The sequence below is a fragment of the Monodelphis domestica genome, chromosome 8 (assembly GCF_027887165.1).
Source record: "Monodelphis domestica isolate mMonDom1 chromosome 8, mMonDom1.pri, whole genome shotgun sequence".
NCBI lineage: Eukaryota > Metazoa > Chordata > Mammalia > Didelphimorphia > Didelphidae > Monodelphis > Monodelphis domestica.
In genome coordinates, this window is record NC_077234.1 from 187706177 (window position 1) to 187720504 (window position 14328).

The following is a 14328-nucleotide window of genomic DNA, read 5'->3' on the forward strand; positions in this document are numbered from 1 at the left end:
AAAATGACAACAAAAAGATACAAAGATCAGCAATGATCAAAATGCACATAATCCTTTGTAGTAATGATCTGTACCATTTCCTTGGTGTCTCTGCATACACACACACACACACACGTATATAAAATCACCTTTTTCATCTTCAATGACCATCAATTATGTCTTAGTCAGTCAACAAGTATTTATTTGCTAAGCACTCAGAGAAGAACACATAGCAATGTAGCCATCTGTAAGAGGATGCTCATTCAACCAATGTTTATAATTATAACTTACATCCATAGAGTAACTTATGATCCTTATCTTATTTGATCTTCACCACGAGTCTGAAGAGCATGAAAGTATTCTTGTCCCCATTATATGACTGACAAATAGGCTCAGAGAGGTAAATGAGTTGTCCACGGTTACACTTCTTCTAGCTTCTTCATATTGATATGTGCCTCCTATAGAATTCTCTCCAGCCTTCTCAGCTCCTTTCCTGTGGCCCCCTCCTCCCTTTTGTGAGTTGCTATTAGAAACTCCATTTGGAGGAAGTGCCCAGGCAGAAGGAAAATGACTTAGCTGTACCAGATCTTAAACTGTATTATAAAGGGGCAACCATCAAACAATTGGTACTGGCTAAGAAATAGAGCAGTGGGTCAATGGAATGGATTAGGTACTTGATACACAATAGTAAATGACTATAGCAACCTAGTGTTTGATAAACCCAAAGATCCAAGTTTTTGGAAGAAGGACTCACTATTTGATAAAAACTGCTGGGAAAAGACGAAAACAGTATGGCAGAAACTGGGTATTGTAACAACTAAATTAGTTTCTAGTAATAAAAATATTATATTTTAAGAGGTTTATTAAGGATTATTAGAAAATCAAGGAATAAAGAACATACAAAATAAGAAACCACGTGCCTAGGGCTGATTAGCCCATTCAAAGCTCACTTACTATATCTTGCAAAGTCCGAGCAGAGAGCATTGAAGAGCATAGAAGAGCAGGTAGGCATTACTGCCAGTTTAAATACTAATTGTGATCTCACCCAGGTGGAGACTCAGGTGAGATTATAGGGAATTCTGGGAAATACCAAGGACTTCTGGGAATTGAAGTCTAGGGTTCAAATCTCCATTTTACAGAATTGACAATCACCTTAAAACATATACCAAGGCAAAGCCAAAATTGATACATGATTTAGAAATAAAGGGTGATATGTAAAGGGTAAATATTATGGTTGAGACAGAAAAAATCCAAATTTAAATGATTGCCAAGGGAAATACCAAATAATAAAATACCCAAGTCAGTTGCCAAATTTTAATGGTGATTTAATTACAATAGGAGGAAGAAAATATTAGAGGGAGAGAAGGAAAGAGGGAGAGAAGGAAAGGAGTTTAACTCAGAACCACCCTGGCTCAGGCTGTGACAAGGAAATCACTTTAAAAGACTGATATATATTAATTTAAGGTTGCCAAGGAATTCAGCTATGTAATTCCTAAATGAAAACTCAAGTCAGCAGTCAACCTTTTATGGAGTTTAATTACAAACAGGAGGAAGAAAGGTATTAGAGATAGAGAGAGAGAGGGAGAGAGAAAGGGGAGAGAAGGGAATAGGGCTTAAATACCCCTTCTGTTTAGGCTGGGCCAAAGGCCCAAGCCCTTAGATAGCTGAGGCAAAGAAAAGAGATCAGTCCCTATCACTCATGTGACCAAAATGGAGAAACAGTCTCAGGTGCCTCCACCTCCAGCTTCCTTCAGAGCAAGCTTCTCAGAGCACAACCTCTAAGAGCAAAACCTCTCCAACCACCCTTAGTCCTCAGACCCTGCTATCTTTAAGGAAACCATCCAAGTTCCCTCCCCTCAGTTCTCACATCTACCAATCACTGTCCATGTCTTCCCTGTGCCAATGGTGGCTCTACCTTAACCCAGGACCGCCCAGAGGTCTGTGGCTTTGCACATGTCTGTTGAAGGTCATATTCTCAAATAATTAAATCTTGATCTATGCTGCAGCCCTTCCTAAATCCTGTTAGGACTGAGTAGGGTGGAGATTGTAAGTTCCAAGACCTGGTTCTGTCATTCCAAGTATCTCTATTGTATCAATTCTAAAATCAATCATGACTCAAAGAACTTCCTGTTCTATGCTTAAGCATAGGTCAAAGCCCTTTCCATTGTTCAGCAAAAGGTTTCTGTCCTAAAGTAATCTTAGGTAGGGAGGAGAAGGACCCTCCCTACCTAATGTTGGAAATGGGGAAATTTCCAACATTCATAAGCCTAAGAAATTTTAAGGTTTACAAGGCTGAGCCAAAGCAGGCATTAAGGCCTTGGAAAGTCAAGGCAGGGAAAGGGATCAATCCTTATCACTCATGTGACCAGTCTGAAGGAAAACTGTCTGTGGGGCTCCTCCAAGCTCAAGCTCCAGGTTCGAACTGAACTCAAGCCCTCTCCACAGGAAGTCACGAGAACTCCAGAGGCTGTTCTCTACCTCACTTCCTGCACCTCAAATGTGCCAATGGTGGCTTGGGACAGCCCAGAGGTCTGGCCTTTTTTTGGAACATGTCTGTTGAAGGCCATTTTCTCAAATAATTAAATCTTGAGTTTAATGCAGACTTTCCTAATCTTGTTAAACTAAGAAGGGAGGAGAAATGTAGTTTCCAAGACCTGATTATGTTATTCCAAGTATCTCTATTGTTATTGATCAGGAAATTGCTAAATCAGATCTTCTAAAGAATGGTCTGATTAGGGTGGAGTAGCTTTGAAATTCACAGATACCATAAACAAATTAGGGGAGCTTGGAATAGTTTACCTGTCAGATCTATGGATAAGGGAAGAATTTATAACCAAACAAGATACAGAAAATATGACAAGAAGTAAAATGGATAATTTTGATTACATTAAATTAAAAACGGTTCATACAAACAAAAAAATGCAATTAAGATTACAGTAGAAGTCTCTCGGTAACCGAGGATGACAATTGTATTTGTGTGTTTTCATCTATGATAGATGAGTGTGCACAAAGACACTTCTGCGTGAAGGAGATTTAAGTGGAAAAGTCGATGCACAGAGACAGTCCCACTCTCTCGGCGTTGGAAGCCTGGGTCCAATGGCATGAAAAATCGTTACGCCTGGAGACTTCCTCAGCTGCATTGGGTGGCCGTGTTGTCTTTTGTGCTCCAACACACCCTAAGCACTCCACAGTGCTTTGCTGCATTGTCCTCTCAGCCATTGAACCTTCTTTTTGGTTTCTTCCATCTGTTCGGTTGAAGCAGTCTTCACATGCTGACCACTGATACCATGATAAACTTCTGTTGCTTTCTCTTTATTCCTTCTTGTCTTATTTTTTCTAGCCTCTAGTCGTAACCCACTGCTTTCTAGTTTTCAGCTTCCCTCCACAGGTGATTCAAACCCATGTGAGTAATCTATGTAGAGCTGGTTCTTTACCATGAAAGAGAAACAAAAAACTGGAAATAATCTTTATAGCAATATCTCTGACAAAGACCTCATTTCTCAACTATATAGACAACTGTGCCTAATTTATAAGAAGACAAAGGAAGTATCCAGGGGAACTATCCTTCACTTTTTTCCTTGATTTCCTCCTGACTCTCCAGACTTGGTTGCTATATTCCAGTTCCCTTTAATGTTTTACTCTCCCCTTAGAATGTGAGCTCTATGAAGGCAGGAACTTTCTTTTTGCTTGCATTTGTATTCCCAGAACTTGCCCCAATACCTGTCACACATCGCCCTTAATAAACACTTGAATGGACTAGAACAGGAGGTATAATGCCCATGATTCAACTATTTCTGTAACTCAGAATCATACTTGTCTTTTGAAAATAATGCCCCTTTGCTGACATAACCAGCTCATGGTTCATGATGACCTGCAAGATCTTTACCCCAACCCTAAACTCATGATCATATGTCCCAATATTTCTGCCTTCCTCCCATCAGACCATTTCATACTTGTTATTCCTCCATTCTCTCCTTCCCTCCTTTCACTCTTTCCTTCCTTCCTTCCCTTCTTTTTTAAAAAACCTTCACTTAATCAAATCATTCTTCTGCCTAAGAACTGATACTTAATTTATTTTCTTTATTTTTTAAACCCTAACTTATCATCTTAGAAACAATACTACGACTACTTATTGGTTGCAAGGCAGAAGAGCAGTAAGGGCTAGGCCAGTGATGGTGAACCTTTTGGGATCTTTTAGAAACCATGTGCTGTGCCCTGGCCCCCCAGTAACCTAGTCCCCATCCTGCTCCCCCCATTCCACTGCCTTACCCTAGACAGGGGAGGGAGAAAGAAAGAATAGAAGGGAATGACAATAACTAATTTTGCTTTGGAGGGTGCACATGCCCACAGAGAGGCCTCTGTGTGTCATCTTTGGCAGGCATGCCATAGGTTCTCCATCATGGGGCTAGGCAGTTGGGGTTAAGTGACTTGCCCAGGATCACACAGCTAGGAAGTGTCTGAGGTCAGATTTGATCTCAGGACTTCCTTTCCTCAAACTGGTTCTCTACTCATTGAACCACCTAGCTGACCTTCCTTCCTTCCTTCCTTCCTTCCTTCCTTCCTTCCTTCCTTCCTTCCTTCCTTCCTTCCTTGCTTGCTTCCTTCCTTCCTTGCTTCCTTCTTTCCTTCCTTTCTTCTTCCTCCCTCCCTCCCTCCCTCCCTCCCTCCCTCCCTCCCTCCTTTCCTCCCTCCCTCCTTTCCTCCCTCCCTCCCTTCCTCCCTTCCTCCCTTCCTCCCTCCCTCCCTCCCTCCCTCCCTCCCTCCCTCCCTTCTTCCCTTCCTCCCTTCCTCCCTTCCTCCCTTCCTCCCTCCCTCCCTCCCTTCCTCCCTTCCTCCCTTCCTCCCTCCCTCCCTCCCTTCCTCCCTTCCTCCCTTCCTCCCTTCCTCCCTTCCTTCCTTCCTTCCTTCCTTCCTTCCTTCCTTCCTTCCTTCCTTCCTTCCTTCCTTCCTTCCTTCCTTCCTTCCTTCCTTCCTTCCTTCCTTCCTTCCTTCCTTCCTTCCTTCCTGCTTTCTGATATGCCCTCTCTATCTCCATGTATCACTTTCTTCAAAACCCTTTTGAAAATCTGCTGAATTGACTTACCCCAATATAAATTATCTTAACACTTGTACTTTCAGTTTGCTCTGAATTTCATTAGAATTTGTTGATAAGTTATTTTAAATTAAGTCAGGTCTTTTTGTATCTACGCTTTATCTGATGAATTTGATTGTAAATCCTATCTCAGTCATCAGAGACTGTCTCTTACTTCCTTCTTATCCTTTATTTGTTTTTGTTATGGTTATCATCATTGCCCCCCCCCCCCCCAATAAAGTACTCTCTAACTCAAAGAAGGTCAATAACTGCATGATAACTGATAATACTTGCAGCCTGACTTCTTAGGAGCAACTCAATCTCCTTATCTTGGTGCAGACCTAGATAAATAGGGCAGGCAGGCACCCTTTCATATCTGAAAGCCAAGGAAGTCTGTACCTGGTAGATTTTCTTTATGTTCTTTTTGCCTTTTTAGTGACATTCCTTCCTCATCTTAAGGGGCACAGTCCCTTCTTGATTTAGAAACCTACCCTCCTATGATGACTTAGCCTGTTGGATTCTCAGTCTTCTCAACTATCAATTGGCAGGGTTGGAACAGGTGATCTCCAAGTTAAATAAGGCAATAAACATTTATTAAGTGGTACTGTGTGCCAGGCACTCTGCTAACAGTTAGGGGTAACAGAGAGAGACATTGCCAATTAATCATTCACATCATTACTACTTTCCTGAGAGGATTTTGTGGTGCTATTGTTGAGTCATTTCAGTCCTATCTGATTCTTCATGACCCCATTTGAAGTTTTCTTGGCAAAAATACTCAAGTGGTTAGCCATTTCTTTCTCCAGATCATTTTACAAATGAGGAAATTGAGGCAAATAAGGTAAAGTGACTTGCCCAGGGTCACAGAGCTAAGAAGTGTCTGAGGCTGAATGTCTTTCTGATTCCAAGGCCAGCACTTTATTCACTGTGCCACCTGGCTACATAGTATATTTTAAACCGTTTTAGTTCAATTCCATAATTATATAAACTTAGGCTTCTCAATTTAAGATGATCAAACTAGATTTTTTTCCCCAGGGTTACTTGCATCCAATTTTCATATCAGAAACAAGTTTCCACCACACATTACAAAACTATACATAAGAAGAAAAAGTTGACTTGAGTAAGCTATGCAATGAAATATGTCAAGGAAATAAATTGCAAATATAGCATGGACTCAAATTTGTCAATTCTGTTTTGCAGTTTCCCTTGAAATTTTTTGCTAAGATATTGTGTTGTATCTTGAATAATTACATCAGGAAATATCATTTGATCCTAACCAATGTCATACTGGTTAATGTTTACCAACTAGCTATTCCCTCAAGACAATTTACAATGGGACACTTTAAAATTTAATGAGCATTTTTTCTTTTTTTTCCTTTAAAATATTTTTCCATGGTTACATGATTCATGATTCCCCTCCTCCCCACTCTTCCCTCCCCCGTTCCAGAGCTGACAAGCAGTTTCACTGGGTTATACATATATCATTGTTCAAAACCTATTTCCATGTTATTCATATTTGCAGTAGAGTGATCCTTTAACATCAAAACCCCAATCACATCCCCATCGAACCATGTTATCATCATATGTTTTTCTTCTGTATTTCTGCTCTCACAGTTTTTCTCTGGATGTGGATAGCATTCTTTCTCATAAGTTCCTCTGGATTGCTCTGGATAGCATTGCTGCTAGTAGAAAAGTCTGTTACATTTGATTGTGCCATAATGTATCAGTCTCTGTGTACAGTGTTCTCCTGGTTCTGCTCATTTCACTCTGCATCAGTTCATGGAAGTCTTTGCATTTCACATGAAATTCCTCCAGTTCATTATTCCTTTCAGTACAATAGTATTCCATCACCAACATATACCACAATTTGTTCAGCCATTCCCCAATCGAAGGGCATCCCCTCATTTTCCAATTTTTTTTTGCCACTACAAAGAGTGCAGCTATGAAGATTCTTATACAAGTCTTTTCCCTTATTATCTCATTGGGGTATAAACCCAGCAGTGGTATGGCTGGATCCAAGGGCAGGCATTCATTTAAAGCCTTTTGGGCATAGTGCCAAATTGCCCTTGACCAATTCACAACTCCACCAGCAATGCATTAATGTCCCAATTTTGCCACATCCCCCCCCCCCCCAACATTCATCACTTTCCTTTGCTGCCATATTGGCCAGTCTGCTAGGAGTGAGGTGGTACTTCAGACTTGTTTTAATTTGCATTTCTCTAACCAGGAGAGATTTAAAACACCTTTTCATGTGCTTATTGATAGTTTTGATTTCATCATGTAATAAATGCCTTTAATATGCATTTTCACCATTTTCTTCATCATTTTCTTGATCCTAGACAATCAACAAAACAACAAATTGAGCCTTGATTTGTAGCATTTGCTGATTTTAAATGCTCACTCTGAAAATTTAACAATGAGCTCTGCCTAAAACCATCTTGTGAGGTAAACAGGGCATGTATTTTTACTTCCATTTTTCTGAAGATGGGAAAAGTGAGGGTCAGGGCAGTTAAACTACTTTCATAATGTCATATGTTCAGTCAATAGCAAAACCCAGGTTAGACTCTCTTGGAGCCCCTTTTGACCCTCTTATTGTTCTATTCCATTAATCTCATTCAAAATGGGTAGTTGTTATTTCCTAGAGAACATTGTTGTGAATGGGTCAGTTTTATGTCCAGGTCATTGGGGAGGAGACTCTAATAGAAGGTGGTTAAATGTCTTACTGGGCACCATCCAGGAAATAAGTGGGAGAGAGCTAAAAGTCTCTAGTTTCTAAGATTCCTTAGGCTCTCCAGCTCATTAGAGGATGTATTTTCCTTTAGAAGGAACAGGAGAGTTTGAATAAGGAAACACTGGCTGGCTGTGCAGTTTGTACTATGAAGGGAATGACTCACACTGTCTACTCAGCTACTGACTCAAAGAGTTGAGTCATCCACCTACACTAGGACAACAAAAACATTTGAAAGGGCAAGAAAATGTTTTAGAGGCTGGGCTCATAGGCTAAAAAATATTCCTGTTGTGTTCCATCTCTCTAGGCTCTGAGGAAGTTCTAGAGCCAGAGGGGAACAGTTGGGAGTGCTTGAGGTTTACAGAATTAGAAGGAATCTTAGCTATCATCTAGCCCAAGCCTATTTGACAGATGAGAAAACTGAGGCTCAGAGTTTTTCAATGCCTTGCTCAAGGTCACATAGCTAGCCAGAATCCTGGAGTATGACTCTAGTGTTGTAAGGAACTTCAGCAGCTACTTCATCCAAGGAGTCATCCACTTATTTGGTATTTTATAGTTGAGATTCCTTTTGAAATCAGCAGCAAGTCAGTAACAGAACTAATATTCAAACTTAAGGACTCCAGCAACCTGAGTGAGGAAGACTTGAGTTCAAATGTGGCCTCAGATATTACTAGTGGTGTGACTCTGGATAAGTCACTTAACCCTGTTTACCTCAGTTTCCTCATCTGTAAAATGAGCCAGAGAAGGAAATGGCAAACCATTCTAGTATCTTTGCCAAAAAAACTCTAAATGAGTTCAGAAAGTCAGACAAGATAAAACAACAAGTTGGGCTTTGGATACGGGATTCTTTCCTCTAATAAAGATTGCTAGACTTGAAGTCCTTACACAGGATCTCAAAGTTTACAAAGTGCTTTATGCATCATATATCCTTGAATCCTTATAGCAACCCTCAGAAATAGGTGATACAGGCATCATTCTTCCCATTTTTCAGATGAGAAAACCCAGACTCAGACAGGTTGGGTCACTTGACCCTTACTTTCCTTTTACTTATACATTAGAAATTGTTTATTTACTCAGGTACAATAATCAAGAATAGAAACACAAACATCTCTTCCACTGAAATTTGAATCCACTATCATATTGAGTTGACAAAGGCTATTATTAGTAAAATGCAGGTTCTGTTATTTCTACAATAAGTTGGTTTAGAGTGATCAACCTGTCTTAGTGATAACAGATTGTCTTGAGACTTGCAGCCTAGTTTAGATAAGTCTGGAATGGGCCAGCCACAGAGTCATGGATTTTAAGCCAAATCTTTAAAAACTACATTCTTCAGGTTACAAATTCCATCTATGGAGGAAATAACCACATACAAAATCACAGATCCTTGGAATAGAATCTCCCACTTTTCTTGGACTACAAGGTAGCACCCATTTAAAATGTGATAAATTAGGCAGGCTGAGGTAAGACAAAATGTGGAATTAAGTTTTTATTTACAGGAACTGCAAGACAAGAAATTCCATGTAGAAATAAGAACCCTTTAGAGGATAGAGGTTTCATACAGTATATACAGTTCAAATTGTTCAAGTGTGTTTTAGTGCTACATTAAAAGTCACATTTAAAAAAAAATCTTAGTGGAGAGACAGTCAAAATTATACTAAGAACAAGGCACATAAGACTTGAATGTTTGTAAAATCTAAAAGTTAAAGGTCCCAGGTGTGTCATCTTAAATTTGGAAAGTATAACCATCAGAAGTAGGTTTTGGTACAGAATTTTGATCTTCCTCTTCAGAGAAGTACTTTTCAGTTAAGCTTGAAAAAGCCACCAAGAGTCTGAAACCAAAGAGAAGATCAAGCTCTTGTTGCTTCCAGGTTTTTCCTACTGCCACCTTTGACCTCCCAAAACTAAATGATAATTCATTAATTAATTACATTTAAACATTACCATCTAATCTACATTATTTTAGAATCTGGAAATAGGAATGGAAAATTCAGAATTGGGGCAAGAATGTCATTTCAACTGGAGGAATTCCATGTGAACTGGAAAGATCTTCAGGAATTGATACAGAGTGAAAGAAGCAGAACAAGGAGAACACAGAGACTGATACATTATGGCACAATCAAATGTAACAGACTAGCAGCAATGCAATGATCCAGGACAATCCAGAGGAACTTGTAAGAAAGAATGCTGTCCACACTAGAGAAAGAATTGTGGAAACAGAAATGCATTAGAAAAATATGTGATTAATTATATAATATGGTAGGGATATGATTGGAGTTTTGATGTTAAAGGATCACACTACTACAGATATGAATAACATGGAAATAGGTTTTGAACAATGATACTTGTATAACCCAGTGGAATTGCTTGTCAGATTTGGGAAGGGGAGAGGAAAGAGCAGGGGAGGGGCAGATCATGAATTATATCTAAATAAAAAAAAGGGGGGGGGAGAAAACAATGGCATTTCAAAAATCCACCCACTGACTTTTCATTTCCCAGATACAGATTATGATTTTAAAAGATAAATATCATCAACATCACTAAAGACTATTGATTAAAAAGCTTGGAAAGATTTACATTAACTGATGCAAAGTGAAGTGAGCAGTAATGTGTAATGATCAACTGTGAATGACTTAATTAGTATCAGCGAGGTGAGGATCCAGGACAACTCCAAGGGGCTTATAAGGAAAAAGACTTTCCACCACCAAAAAAGGAACTGATGGAGTCTGAATGTATGTGGAAGCATATCATTCTTCACTTTATTTCCTTCATGAATTTTTCTCTAGTGGAAGCACTAGATGCATTTTTTCACAACATGATGAACATGGAAATATATGTTGTATGATAGCAAATGTACAACCTATAACATATTACCTGCCATCTTGGGGAGGGAAAAGGGAGAGAACATGGAAATTGCAAAATGTCAGAAAATAATTAATGAAAATCAACACGTAATCTGTAAGAAAATAAAAATGAATAAAAAATAAAGACTATTGATCATTATTTTGGTAAGTAAATGAATACTTGTTTGTCTTTCTGTACATTTAAATTTCCCACATATATATTTCCTACTGGATAGGCTTATATTTTGGATGCTAAAAGTCAGTAATAAAACAGCAGGTTTTACTTAAACAAATTTTTATATTTGGGAATAAAAGTTTCAGCTTCAGTAGAGTTCATTGAAAAGATGTTTAGTGAGCTCTTACTCTGTGAAATACCTCTTAGACTTTGGGGAGACAGGACAAAGAAGGCGCACTCTCTTGTCCTTCAGAAGCTTAGAACATAGAGACAAGGCAGACAGATGAAGATAATATAAACTAGAATAAGGTCAATGAATAAAAAAAGGCTGAGAGGCTATGAGATAGACCAGGAAGAGATGACTTTCATCTAGGGAGAACAGTAGAGGCAGGACACTTTGGTCCCTCATTGTACAATAGAAAGAGCATTGTTCCCCAATTGATAAATGGTCAAAGGATTTGTGCAGGCAGTTCTCAGAGGACTACAAATATAAAAATAAAACCAAAGTCAAGTGAGAAAGTGCTCTAATCACTATTGGTTAGAGAAATGCAAGTTAAAACAAGCCTGAAATACCACTTCACATCTATCAGAGTGGTTAATATGACCAAAAAGGAAAATGATAAATGTTGGAGGGAATGTGAGAAAATTTGGACATCGTGGAACTGTGAACTGATACAACCTTTCTGGAGAGCGATAAGGAACTATACCCAAAGGGTCATAAAACCATGCTTATCCTTTGACCCAGCAATACCACTACTGGGTCTGTATCCGAAAGAAATTAAAGATAGGGGAAAAGGACTTAATTATATAAAAATATTTATAGCTGCTCTTTTTGTGGTGGCAAAGAATTGGAAACTGAGGGAAGTATTCGTCAATTGGGGAATGGCTAAATAAGCTGTGGAATATGGTTGTAATGGAAAACTGTTAAACTATAAGAAATGATGAACAGAATGAGTTCTGAAAAACCTGGAAAGACTTATGTGAAGTGATGCAAAATGAAGTGAGCAGAACCAGGAGAATGGCATATGCAATAAAAGAAATATTGTATGAGCATCAACTGTAAAGGATGAAACTATTATCTCCGAACCAATGTTCTGTTCCAAGGTAAAGAAAGAACTATTGAAATCTGCAGATCAGAGCACACCATCCTTCATTTTATTTCTTTTATGAGTTTTTTTTTATCATGTGTGATATGTCTTCAGTCATGATGTGGAATATGGAAATATGTATTGCATGAAAACACTAGTATACCTATCTCAGACAATTTGTCCCCTAGAAAAGAGAGGGAGGGAGAGAATCTGAATTGTAAAATGTCAAAAAACAATTGTTAAAAATTGTTCCATGTGTAATTTTAAAAAATTGATTGGGGTCAAAGGATTCAGGTTCAAATCTTGCTTCTGATGCTTTTTACCAGCACTCTATGTCTTGATCATCCTTGAGTATATCAGAGGGCTATCATGCCCCTGCCATATCTTTCTTGCTTGCCTATCTTTTATTCCTGTCATATTTCTTTGATATTTTTTATTCCTCTGGGTCATTGGTTATTGTGCAACCTGTTCACACACCTCTCTTGCCACTGTGTGATATTTCTTTTCAATTCTTTGGAGACTATTTTCTTCTACACCTCAACTCTGATGGGATGTTGTATTAAAAATATGGGCCTTTGTTTTGGGGGAAGTTTGAAGTCATGAAAAGTCCTACATCCCATTCACCTTCTCCTATGTAATTCTGGGTGCCCAGCTCATTGCTCCTCTGTATTCTGCTTCCCAGATATCCATGGCATGAACAAGTTCTAGAGGTTCTCCATCCCAGTATGTGTTGTAATCTGGGCAATAGACATTCTTCATCCTCTTAGTCTTTTCTTTGTGGATGGTCAGGTCAAACTTCTGATTGGTTTTAGATCTCTTCCAGAAGGCTCTGCAGTGCTCTGGGGCTAGATGCATCCAGTACAAATTCATTAGCAAACAGGAGCACCTGATGGTCCAGAATATTAACAAAGAATGTCTCTTACACTTGGACTCTGCTCCAGATTTCCTCCATCACAATGGCGAATGTCTTTGGTGAGCATACATTACCTTTTTATATTGATGCTAGATCTGATCATAAAAAAAGTTATTTCTAATTATCTTTTTTGAGGAATCTTGAATGATTTTCACGTATGTGTTGAAAGAAAACTTTTATATTTTTAGGCAAAAAATTGAAGCAATAAGGCTCATTTTTATTTACTCTTTTCTATGTGGGACTTTTTTCCCCCTTTTTTTTGGGGGGGGGAGGAATGTCTTTTAGTAATGTACAAAATGAGCTACTTTTAGTCAATCAAAAATATGAATGAAATGGCATTTGTTCTGCCAAATCAAATACTTTGCCATAATCACCAAACAATAAAGAAAGCAATATCTTGTATTCTCTCATTTTTCCCTCTCATTTCTCTCATACATTTTTTAAATGCAAAAATGTAAAAATGTCATCTGTCCATTGGTGAATATCCCTTGCAAAAGCCTGTTTGTCTTGGTCCTTGCCTAATAGCCCAATTGAGGCTGTCCTTGGTATATATGATTCTTACAAAGATTTGGATATAACAGAATCAGGGTTGATTGATAGAGAATGTTAGTGGTGGAAGGGATTTTAGGGATCATCTAGTCCAGGGATTCTTAATGAAAGTTCCTGAATGTCTTTTAAAAAATATTTTGTAACTATTTCAAATTCATTGGTTTTCTGTATAATCCTATGCATTTTATTCAATGCATATAAAAACAATCTTTTGAGAAGGGATCCATAGGCTTTGTTAGACACAAAAGGCATCTTTGATGCAAAAGAGATTGACTCCCTATTTTCACCCTATCCCCTTATTTTAAAAGGAAGAAAATTGAGGCCTAGGAAAGAGAATTGACTTACCCAAGGTCACTCAGCTAGTAAAAGGCATAGAAGGGAATATAGTGTGAAACTTTGTTTCCTCATCTTGTAAATGGGAATAATAATACTCACACACCCTGCTTCATAGGACTGTTGTGAGAAAAGCCCTTTGTAAGCATTATACACATTTGTACGTGACAGGGAACATTGAGCACAGGTCCTTAAAAATCTGCTTCTGGAAGTTTATAAGACACATCCATATATAGCCTGACATCACCTCAGCCTCATCTTCTCCAACTTTTTCATCATTCAATGAAACTAGATAACCCCTGGGAGCCAGAAGCATAAGCAACAGATCCAGTAAAATTCTAAGAATTGTGGTAATTATCACTGTTTTTATAATAAATTCTTTTTTAACTTTCAAAGGGTTTGACTGAGCCCCCATTAGTGTCACCAATACTTAGCGTTACTTTCTCAGCCCTCCCTTTTTGGGTTATATTAAAGAGAAGTTAGGTGTTTTGCCTGGAGGCTGCCAATGAGAATAATTTGCAGAGCTGCTAAAAAATAGGCAATCTATTGCATGCCCTCATCAGATTCATTTGTGGGGGAAAGAGTGTCAGATTCCTTGGGGATTTCCTTGGTTATTGATCTTAAGAACCAATATCTCCATCTCCTGCCATTCTCA